Source organism: Somniosus microcephalus, chromosome 11 (assembly GCF_052327205.1).
Source record: "Somniosus microcephalus isolate GS21.2 chromosome 11, FLI_Smic_1.0, whole genome shotgun sequence".
Classification (NCBI taxonomy): domain Eukaryota; kingdom Metazoa; phylum Chordata; class Chondrichthyes; order Squaliformes; family Somniosidae; genus Somniosus; species Somniosus microcephalus.
This window is the reverse complement of record NC_140997.1, coordinates 48,502,195-48,513,773: the sequence shown is the minus strand read 5'-3', so window position 1 is coordinate 48,513,773 and position 11,579 is coordinate 48,502,195. Positions and strand designations below refer to the sequence as shown.

At 48.9% G+C, this 11,579-nt stretch overlaps 1 pseudogene; it reads right to left on the bottom strand.

Annotated features, from left to right (window-relative positions):
- Nucleotides 1-378: 378 nt before the first annotated feature.
- On the bottom strand, nt 379-2,189 carry LOC147110552 (uncharacterized; annotated as a pseudogene).
- Nucleotides 2,190-11,579: the final 9,390 nt, after the last annotated feature.

Genomic DNA, 11,579 nt, shown 5'->3' with positions numbered 1-11,579 from the left:
TCTATCAGTTCCTCCCTTTCATTAGACCCTATGTTCCCCAACATCTTTGGGAGGTTATTTGTGTCCTCCTTTGTGAAGACAGAACCAAAGTATGTATTTAATAGGTCTGCCATTTCTTTGTTCCCCATTATAAATTCCCCTGATTCTGACTGCAAGGGACCTACGCTTGACTTCGCCAATCTTTTTCTCTTCACATATCTATAATAGCTTTTACAGTCAGTTTTTATGTTCTCTGCAAGCTTACTCTCATACTTTATTTTCCCCCTCTTTATTAATCCCCTTGTCCTCCTTTGTTGGATCCTAAACTGCTCCCAATCCTCAGGTTTACTGCTTTTTCTGGCCAATTTATATGTCCTCTCCTTGGATCTTATGCTATCCCTAATTTCCCTTGTTAGCCACGGTTGAGTCACCTTTTTTGTTTTATTTTTATGCCAAACTGAGATGAACAAATTCTGTAGTTCATCCATGCGATCTTTGAATGTTTGCCATTGCCCATCCACCGTAAACCCTTTGAGTGACATTCCCCAAACAATCTTACCCAACTCGCAGCTCATACCATCGTCGTCTCCTTTATTTAAATTCAGGACCCTAGTCTCTGAGTCAAATATTTCACTCTCCATCTTAATGAAGAATTCTATCATATTATGATCGCTCCGACCCAAGGGGCCTCGCACAAGATTGCTAATTAATCCTTTCTCATTACATAATACCCAGTCTAAGATGGCCTGATCTCGAGTTGGTTCCTCGACATATTGGTCCTGGAAACCGTCCCGTATACACTCCAGGAATTCCTCCTCCATAGTATTGTTACTAATTTGGTTAGCCCAATCTATATGTAGATTAAAGTCACCCATGATAACTGCTGTGCCCTTATTGCACGCTTCTCTAATTTCCTGTTTAATGCCATTCCCGAACTCCGCATTACTTTTTGGCGGTCTATATAGCACTCCCACTTACGTTTTCTCCCCCTTGGTATTTCTCAGCTCTACCCATACAGATTCCACACTTTCAGAGCTAATATCCTTCCTTTCAATTGTGTTAATCCCCTCTTTAACCAGCAATGCTACACCACCTCCTTTTCCTATCTGCCTATCTTTCCTGAATATTGAATACCCCTGGATGTTGAGTTCCCAGCCTTGGCCACCCTGGAGCCATGTTTCCGTAATCCCAATCATATCATATTCGTTTACCTCTATTTGCGCAGCTAATTCATCCACCTTATTACGAATGCTCCTCGCATTAAGACACAAATGCTTAGAAATTCAGTTGGCTGCGCCAGCCATTAGCGCTTTAGGAGGAGTAGATCTCGAGCGCTAGGCGCTTAGCGCCCGGGCGCAGCGCGATCTGCGCCTCGCCCCAACTTCAGTAGACATTTAGCACCGGCGCAAAGTCATTGCGCGCGCTCATCTGTGCGCGCAGATCATGACGTCATTTCGTCGTGCAACGCCCTTTGCGCGCCCGGAACCGGAACTTCACTCGCACCGCCCCATTGTGCGCCTGGCGGCCCGAACGACTGTGAAGTGGAATGGTACACAGCCGAGGCGGGCCGCGGGGAGAGCAAATTAAAGGGCACTCCTGCAGTAGAAAAGGCAGCCGTTTTGCAACACTCCTTCTTTGGGAGGAGGAGGAGGAGGAGGAGGAACAACAACAACAACAACAAAGTGATGGAGAGAAGCCCTCCCCAAAAACACAAATACACTAGTCTCGGCCTGCCAAAAAAACAAATCCACCCTCCCCCTTTAAGAGCTCACCGGAGCCAGAGTGTCTGCTGGCAATCAGCAGCTCGCCGCACCTGCCCTGCGCCCAACTTCCGGTGTTAGCGCCCCGGGCTGCCGGCTTAGCGCCTAATGATAGTCGTGCATCGCCTGTTTTAGCGCAGCAGCAACCTCTTAGGGCAATGCAACTGAATATCGGCGAAGTGGCCTCGACTTTGCGCCGTGCGCAAACTTTAGCGGCCGCCCGACTTTACCGCCCCAAAAGTGGCTATAATGAATTTCTAGGCCAAAGCCTTCAGGCTTGTTTTTTTAACGCTCTTAGATCTTTTAGAATTATTATTTACTGTGGCCATGTTTGATTTAAACCCTTGATTTCTCTGCCTGTCACTTTCATTTTTCTCCTTCCTGTCTTTTGCTTTTATCCTTGTTTCCCTTTCCTCTGTTTCCCCGCTCAGGTTCCCAACACCCTGCCATTTTAGTTTAAACCCTCCCCCAGAGCACCAGCAAACACTCCCCCTAGGACATCGGTCCCGGCCCTGCCCAGGTGCAAACTGTCCGGTTTGAACTGGTCCCACCTCCCCCAGAACCGGTTCCAATGTCCCAGGAATTTGAATCCCTCCCCCTGGGACCATTCTTCTAGCCACGTATTCATCTGAAATATCCTTCTATTTCTACTCTGACTAGCACGTGGCACTGGTAGCAATCCTGAGATTACTACCTTTGAGGTCCTGTTTTTTAATTTACCTCCTAACTCCCTATATTCAGCTTTTAGGACCTCATCCCATTTTTTACCTATGTCGTTGGTACCTATATGCACCACGACAACTGGCTGTTCACCCTCCCCCTCCAGAATGCCCTGCAGCCACTCTGAGACATCCTTGACCCTTGCACCAGGGAGGCAACGCACCATCCTGGAGTCTCGTTTGCGGCCGCAGAAACGCCTATCTATTCCCCTTACAATAGAATCCCCTATTACTATAGCTCTTCCCCTCTTTTTCCTCCCATCCTGTGCAGCAGAGCCACCCCTAGTGCCAGGAAGTTGGCTGCTGCTGCCTTCCCCTTGTAAGCCATCCCCCCCATCAGTATCCAAAGCAGTATATCTGTTTGAGAGGGGGATGCCCACAGGTGACCCCTGCACTACCTGCCTGTGCCTAGTACTCTGCCTGTTTGTCAACCATTCCCTTTTTGCCTGTGCCACCTTTATTTGCGGTGTGATCAACTGATTAAACGTGCTATTCATGATGTCCTCAGCATCACGAATGGTCCAGTATGTATCCAATCGCTGCTCCAGCACCGCAATGCGGTCTGCCAGTAGCTGCAGCTGGACACACTTCCTGCACACGTAGTTGTCAGGGACACAGGAGGTGTCCCTGAGTTTCCATATAGCGCAGGAGGAGCATACCACGGCACCGGGCTGTCCTGCCATGACTTACCCTTTAATTAATTGAAATTAAATTAAATCAAATCAATCCCACCAATTACACTACAGATAAATGATGTATTTTAGGGCCCTGGTTTACCAACAGTCCCCGCTACACCACAGGGACTTTAGAAACTATAAACCACAGAGTTTAAGTTTAAAAAAGAAAGAAATACTCACCAACCAATCACTTACCTGCTTTCTGGTGACGTCACACTTCGATTACTTTTTACTTCTCTCCCTCTCTGAGATTGGAGATTAGTAAGCCTACCTGAATCTCTGGGGGCTTTTATAGCCTCGCCGCTCGCATTTCCCGCGGCCGCCACTGCGAGGCCTACCTGGTCTCTGGGGGCCTTTTATAGCCTCGCCGCTCGCGTTTCCCACCGCTGCCGCCGCCGCCGCCGCTGTGAGGCCTACCTGGTCTCTGGGGTCATTTAAAGCCTCGCCGCCCGCGTTTCCCGCCGCTGCTGCTGTGAGGCCTACCTGGTCTCTGGGGGCCTTTTATAGCCACGCCGCTCATGTTTCCCGCCGCCGCTGCTGCCGCTGTGAGGCCTACCTGGTCTCTGGGGGCTTTTATAGCCTCGCCGCTTGCGTTTCCTGCCGCCGCCGCTGCTGCTGTGAGGCCTACCTGGTCTCTGGGGCCATTTAAAGCCTCGCCGCTTGCGTTTCCCACCACCGCCGCTGCCGCTGATGCTCTGAGGCCTACCTGGTCTCTGGGGGCCTTTTAAAGCCACGCCGCTCGTGTTTCCCGCCGCTGCCACTGCCGCTGACATTCTGAGGCCTACCTGGTCTCTGGGGGCCTTTTAAAGCCTCACTGCTCGTGTTTCCCGCCGCCGCCGCTGCCGCTGACCATGTGCCTAGTAGTTTTCTTACGTCAATTTAATCAACTGCAGCCCGCTCCACGCTCTGAGTGATTTGGGAACAGACAGCTACGATTCAAACTGTAGAAGGGAATGCGAACGTAGTAATCAATCCATCATGGAGAAACTACTCAGACCCGCCCGTCTCGACCTGGACCCGAATTCACCTACAACTGCTAAGGTATGGAAACACTGGTATCGTACCTTTAGCAACTTTCTTGAGGAATGTAGTGAGAATGTTCCTGATAATTTACAAATGCTTGCCAATTATGTATCTCCTCATGTGTTTGACTATATCGAAGACTGTGTAAACTATGACTCCGCTATCCAAATACTACAGCAACTATATGTTAAGGCCCCAAACAAAATGTTTGCTCGGCACTTACTGGCCACAACTCGACAACAACCTGGGGTATCACTTGACGAATTCCTTCAAAAGCTTTGCAGGCTCAGCAAAGATTGTAATCCCAAAGCTGTCTCAGCTGAGCAGTACCAGGAGGAATTAATTTGTGATTCTTTTATTAATAGAATTGCATCTCCCTTCATAAGCCAGCGTCTGTTGGAGAATAAAACCCTTGAGTTACAAGCTGCTTATGACCAGGCATATTCTCTGGACTTAGCAAAAAAAAATGCAGATGCCTATCTTTTACCACGTGCACGGACTGCTGCTATCACTTTTAGTGACTCCTCTGATAAGTCTCAGGTGGAAGCCCTCACTGATGATGACTCTATCCTAGCTGATGATGACCCTAGCCTTGCGGCATCTTGGCAATCTAAAAAGAAGTGTTTCTTCTGTGGAGTTGCATTTCACTACAGGAAATTTTGTCCTGCTCGTAATGCAACCTACAATCATTTCAGTAAGAGAAGTCACTTTTCTAAAGTATGTCAGTCAAGAGCCTCTCCTAGGGTTACAGCTGCTATCTATAAAACTGCTCCTCCCCCAAGAGCCACTACTCGTGTTACAGCTGCTATCTATAAAACTTCTCCTCCCCTAAGAGCCACTACTAGTATTACAGCTGCTATCTATAAAACTGCTCCTCCCCCAAGAGCCACTACTAGTGTTACAGCTGTTTTTCCCCAAAGCCTGTCCCATGCAGCCACGAGGGTTTCGGTCAATGGACAGATTTTGAGTGCATTAATTTACTCATGTAGCTCTGACAGCTTCATCAGTGAGCGGGCTGTCAGTAAGTTAAAACTGCGTATTTACCCCTCGGACAGGGAAATTGCAATGGCTCTGACGACACTGACCACCAACTCTTCCGGCTTTTGTCTTGTCGACCTTATTCTCAATGGCCGCACTTATTTTTCCACCCGGCTTGGGGTGCTCAAAAACCTAGGCAGTGATGTGCTCCTGGGACAGGATTTCCAGAAGCAACACAAAAGACTCACTTTCGAGTTTGGAGAGTCAAAGCCGGAGCTTACTATTTCCAAAGTACCGTATTGTGCGCTTTCGGCGGCTTCACTCGACAAGCCCTCCTTGTTTGCCAATCCTTCCCCCCGATGTAAGCCCATAGTCACTAAATCACGACGTTTCAGTCAAGATGATCTATCCTTTATTGAGGCAGAGATCTCTCGCCTTCTAGCGGATGGCATCATTGAGCCATGTTTATCTTCCTGGCGGGCTCAAGTTCTCTGAAGCAACACAAAAAATGTCTTTGCATCAATTGCTCGCAAACTGTTAACCAGTATACTGACCTGGATGCCTACCCACTACCACACATCGATGACATGGTCAATAACCTTGCCAACTACAGGGTATTTTCAACTTTTGATTTAAAGAGTGCATATCATTAAGTGCCGTTAAAGGACTCTGACAAGAAGTATATGGCCTTTGAGGCCAACGGTCGGCTTTACCAGTTTTGTCGGCTTCCGTTTGGGGTCACCAATGGGGTGGCCGTCTTTCAACGGGCAATGGACAGGCTAGTCAAACAGGAGAACTTAATGGACACTTATCCATATCTGGATAATATCACCATTGCTGGTCATGACCAGAAGGAGCACGATGCCGAACTCCAGAAATTTGTTGACGTTCTCTGTCATCGCAACTTAACCTTAAATGAGTCCAAATCCGTGAAATCAGTACCATCTGGCCTGCTGAGCTTTTCCAGCATTTTCTATTGTTATTTCCATCAGTCAACAGCCTTGGATTCTGGGTGGGCAATGGTGTCATCAAACCGGATCCGGAGCGACGTCGTCCGCTGCGGAGCTCCCTCCTCCTACGAATCTCGGCTCTCTTCGTCGAGCCCTCGGTATGTTCGCCTATTATGCGAAGTGGATACCCCACTTTTCCAACAAGATCCCCTGCTTCACGCGAAGTCATTTCCATTGGGGGCAATGGCTATTTCAGCTTTCAACCTCCTCAAGCAACAACTGGAAAAAGCCACGCTTCGGTCAATTGTTGAAAATCTCCCTTTCGTGGTCGAGTGTGATGCATCGGAGGTGGCGATCTCAGCTACCTTGAATCAAGGTGGTCGACCCATTGCATTTCTGTCCAGAACTTTGCAGGGTAGCAAGCTCCATTTTCCTCCTGTCGAGAAGGAGGCTATGGCTATCATCGAAGCAGTACGTAAATGGAGTCATTTTCTTGCTCGTCGCCATTTCACGCTCATAACTGATTAGCGCTCTGTGGCCTTTATGCTGGATAACCGGAAATGCACTAAGACCAAGAATAACAAAATCCAGCTCTGGAGGATGGAATTGGCCACCTTTGGCTACATCATACATTATCGACCCGGCAAAGAGAATGTGGCCCCAGATTGCCTCACGCGTGCATTCTGCTCTTCCATGTCAACTTCGACTCTTGCGGATCTTCATACTGACTTATGCCATCCTGGCATTACCCGTATGTTGCACTTTGTGCAATCTAAAAATCTCCCATTTTCTATGGAAGTCGTGAAAAGAACATGCTCCACTTGTAGAATTTGCGCAGAATTAAAACCGCAATTCTTCCATCCGTCGGTTGGCTCGCTCATACACGCTACACAGCCTATACAGCGACTCAGCATTGACTTTAAAGGGCCATTCCCTTCCTCAACGCGAAACACCTACTTGCTTACTATGGTGGATGAATATTCATGCTTTCCCTTTGCTTTCCCCTGTCCCAATAGGCTTACTTCCACAGTGATCAAATGCCTCGATCAGGTCTTTTTCCTTTGTGGTACGGCCAATTTCATCCACTCTGATCGGGGTCCCTCCTTCATGTCAAGCGAACTCAAAAGTTATCTTTCCCAACGGGGAATCGCCACAAGTAAAACGACACCATATCATCCTATTGGAAACGGACAGGTTGAGAGATACAATGCCACCGTTTGGAACGCTGTTCGTCTTGCACTGAGGTCACACAACCTATCAGACCAGCAGTAGGAAACTATGCTCCCTGACGCGTTGCATTGCATCAGGTCTCTTCTTTCTACATCCACCAACGCTACTCCTCATGAACGATTCTTCGGGTTCTAGTGTCGCTCCACTCATGGGACGTCCCTACTGTCATGGTTGGCAGCTCCTGGCCCCATGCTGCTCCGAAGATTCGTCCGATCATCTAAGAGTGATCCCTTCATCGATGAAGTGGAACTGATGGATGTCAATCCCACTTACGCATACGTGCGGTACCCTGATGGCCGGGAATCCACAGTGTCACTTCGGGATCTGGCTCCCTGCCCAACCGATCCCACGGACCCAATTGATAGTGGGATCCATATTAATGACCCCGATACCCTGCGCTCCTCTAAGGATGACGCCCTACCCGGGACATCAAAGGATCTACCAGCTATTCCGCCGGATCAACCCGGGGAACAGAGCGTTCCCTGCAGGATGGCCATCCAAAGCCAGGATGCTGGTCAGTCATCGACTACTGAGCAGAGTGAAGCCAGCTCTGCGCCGGTGGGAGCCCGCACCCAGAGCCACGATTTTCCCAGTCTCCCTCAGGTCGATCAAGGCGACACGGACGCTGCCAGCCCGCCGGTACGACACAAGCGACCCAGGGACCAAAACACGGTCCGGCCTCCAATGGAGATCCAAATGACTGCGTCTATTCTTAGTCCGATTAATTCAGGAGAAGGAAGCTGCCGGACTTCCAATCTTTCAGGCGGGAAGAATGACATGAATCTTGTCATTCATGTGGAAATGACTTATGAAATAATACTGGACGGCCTGCTGCTGGCGCTGTCCAGGGAGAGTATAAATACTCATGCATGGGCCTAGCTTGCTCAGGACATTCTTTAACAGGAACTAGTAAAGGACACAACTAGATCTCCATGTTGAAAAACAGTTGATTAAAGCCTTGTTTAATACTCAGACCAAGTGCCTAGTAGTTTTCTTATGTCAGATGCATTGCTGGCCATCTTCCAAAATTCTGTAGAGTCTGGAACATTTCCCATGGATTGGAGGATAGCTAATGTAACCCCACTATTTAAAAAAGGTGGTAGAGAGAAAACGGGGAATTATAGACCAGTAAGCCTGACATCAGTAGTGGGGAAAATGCTAAAGTCCATTATAAAAGATGTAATAGCAGAGCACTTGGAAAACAGTGACAGGATCGGACAAAGTCAAGATGGATTTACAAAGGGCAAATCGTGCTTGACTAATCTACTGGAATTTTTTGAGGATGTAACTGGTAGAATAGATAAGGGAGAACCAGTGGATGTGGTGTATTTGGACTTTCAGAAGGCTTTCGATAAGGACCCGCATAAGAGATTAGCGTGCAAAGTTAAAGCACATGGGATTGGGGGCAAGGTACTGTCTTGGATAGAGAACTGGTTGGCAGACAGGAAGCAAAGAGTTGTAATAAACGGGTCTTTTTCCGAGTGGCAGGCAGTGACTAGTGGGGTACCACAGGGATCGGTCCTTGGACCCCAGCTGTTCACAATACATATTAATGATCTAGACGAGGGAACTAGATGTAATATCTCCAAGTTTGCAGATGACACAAAGCTGGGTGTGTGTGTGTGCTGTGAGGAGGATGCAGAGAAGCTCCAGTATGATTTGGACAGGTTGGCTGATTGGGCAGATGCATGGCAAATACAGTATAATGTGGATAAATGCGAGGTTATCCACTTTGGTGGCAAAAACAGGAAGACAGATTATTATCTGAATGGCAATAGATTAGGAAAAGGGGAAGTGCAATGAGGCCTGGGTGTCCTTGTGCACCAGTCGCTGAAGGTAAGCAAGCAGGTGCAGCAGGCGATTAAGAAGGCAAATGGTATGTTGGCCTTTATAGCGAGAGAATTTGAGTACAGGAGCAAGGATGTCTTGCTGCAGTTGTACAGGGCCTTGGTGAGACCACACCTTGAGTATTGTGTGCAGTTTTGGTCGCCTTATCTGAGGAAGGATGTTCTTGCCATGGAGGGAGTGCAGCGAAGATTCACCAGACTGATACCTGGGATGGCAGAAATGACGTATGAAGAGAGATTGGGTCGATTAGGCTTATATTTGCTAGAGTTTAGAAGAATGAGAGGGGATCTCATTGAAACTTATAAAATTCTAACAGGACTAGACAGACTAGATGAAGGGCGGATTTTCCCAAAGGCGGGGGAGTCCAGAACCAGTGGTCACAGTCTAAGGATAAGGGGTAAGCCATTTAGGACTGAGATGAGGAGGATTTTCTTCACCCAGAGAGTGGTGAACCTGTGGAATTCTCTACCACAAAAGGCACTTGAGGCCAATTCATTAAATATATTCAAGAAGGAGTTAGATATATTTCTTAAGGCTAAAGAGATCAAGTGATATGGGCAGAAAGCAGAGACAGGGTACTGAATTTGGATGATCAGCCATGATCCTAGTAAATAGCGGAACAGGCTCGAGGGACCGAATGGCTTACTCCTGCTCCTATCTTCTATGTTTCTATGTTTCAGCCTCAGACAGATGTTAGGGAGAGGGATGGAGTCAGTGGCTAGGGAACGGAGTTTGTGGCAGGGACCGAAAACAATGGCTTCGGTCTTTCCAATATTTAATTGGAGAAAATTTCTGCTCATCCAGAACTGGATGTCGGACAAGCAGTCAGACAATTTAGAGACCGTGGAGAGGTCGAGAGAAGTGATAGTGAGGTAGAGCTGGGTGTCGTCAGCGTACAGGCGGAAACGGACGCTGTGTTTCGGATGATGTTGCCAAGGGGCAGCATGTAGATGAGAAATAGGAAGGTCCCAAGGATAGATCCTTGGGGGACTCCAGTAGCGGGAAGAGAAACCATTGCTGGTGATTCTCTGGCTACGATTAGATAGATAAGAATGGAACCAGGTGAGTGCAGTGCCACCCAGCTGGACGACGGTGAAGAGGCATTAGAGAAGGATGGAGTGATTGACCGTGTCAATGGCTGCAGAGAAGTCAAGAAGGATGAGGAGAGATAGTTTACCTTTGTCACAGTCACAAAGGATGTAATTTGTGAGAGCTGTTTTGGTACTGTGGCAAGGGTGAAAACCTAATTGGAGGGATTCAAACATGGAATTGCGGAAATGATGGGCACATATTTGGGAGTTGACAACATGTTCAAGGACTTTGGAGAGGAAAGGGAGGTTGGATATGGAGCAATAGTTTGCAAGGATGGAGGGTTCAAGGGTTGGTTTTTTGAGGAGAAGGGTGATGTGTAAGGATCGGAACTCGGTGGACCCAACTGCAGTAAGGCAAACTGAGGCAGAGGTAAGGTTGCAAAATAAAGGTAGACTTTACTTGACATAAACAAAATAACAATAGTACAGAATACAGGCAAGCAGACCAGCACAAGGTATCTCCAGGCAGTGCAACTCAAGACTGAGCAAAGAACATAAAGTGAACACCACTTAAATAGTAGGCATCTAACAATGCACAGGTGAATACAATAATGAATAAAGAAGGACACAATTAAGAGAGTTCATGGAGCCCTCTGGTGGCGAGGTGAGGCAGAGTCTGGGTCATTCCTTACAGGACCCCCCCCCCAGGAACGGCCCCTGACGTTCCCCCAGAAGGTCCATGGTGACGACGAAAAAAATCCCATACTAAATCGCGATCCAGGATGTCTCGGTCCGGGGCCCAAGAGCGTTCCTCCGGACCATATCCCTCCCAGTCCACCAGGAACTGGAGGCCCCCGCGAACCCGGCGAGAGTCCATCAGGCGACGGACCGTGTAAGCAGGCTGGCCGTCGATGATGCGGGGAGCAGGAGGAGGCCTCGTGGCGGGCGCCAGGGAACTGCTGGCCACTGGCCGAAGCCGGGAGACATGGAAGGTAGGATGAATCCGCATGGAGTGGGGTAGCTGGAGACGGTAGGACACCGGGTTGACCTTTCTCAACACCATGAAGGGGCCGATGAAACGAGGCGCCAGCTTGCGGGACTCCACTCGCAGCGGGAGATCATGCGTAGAAAGCCAGACCCTCTGACCAGGACGGAATGAAGGAGCCGGTCTGCGCCGCTTGTTGGCCTGGATCTGCCGTTATCGAGAAGCTCGTTGCAAGGCCAGCCGCGCTCTCCTCCAGGTCCACCGACAACGCTGGACAAACCTCTCCGCGGACGGAACCTCCACCTCGAGCTCCTGCTCCTGGAACAGTGGGGGTTGAAAACCGAACTGGCACTCGAACGGCGACAGTCCTGTGGGGGAGCAGCGCAACGTGTTGTGCGC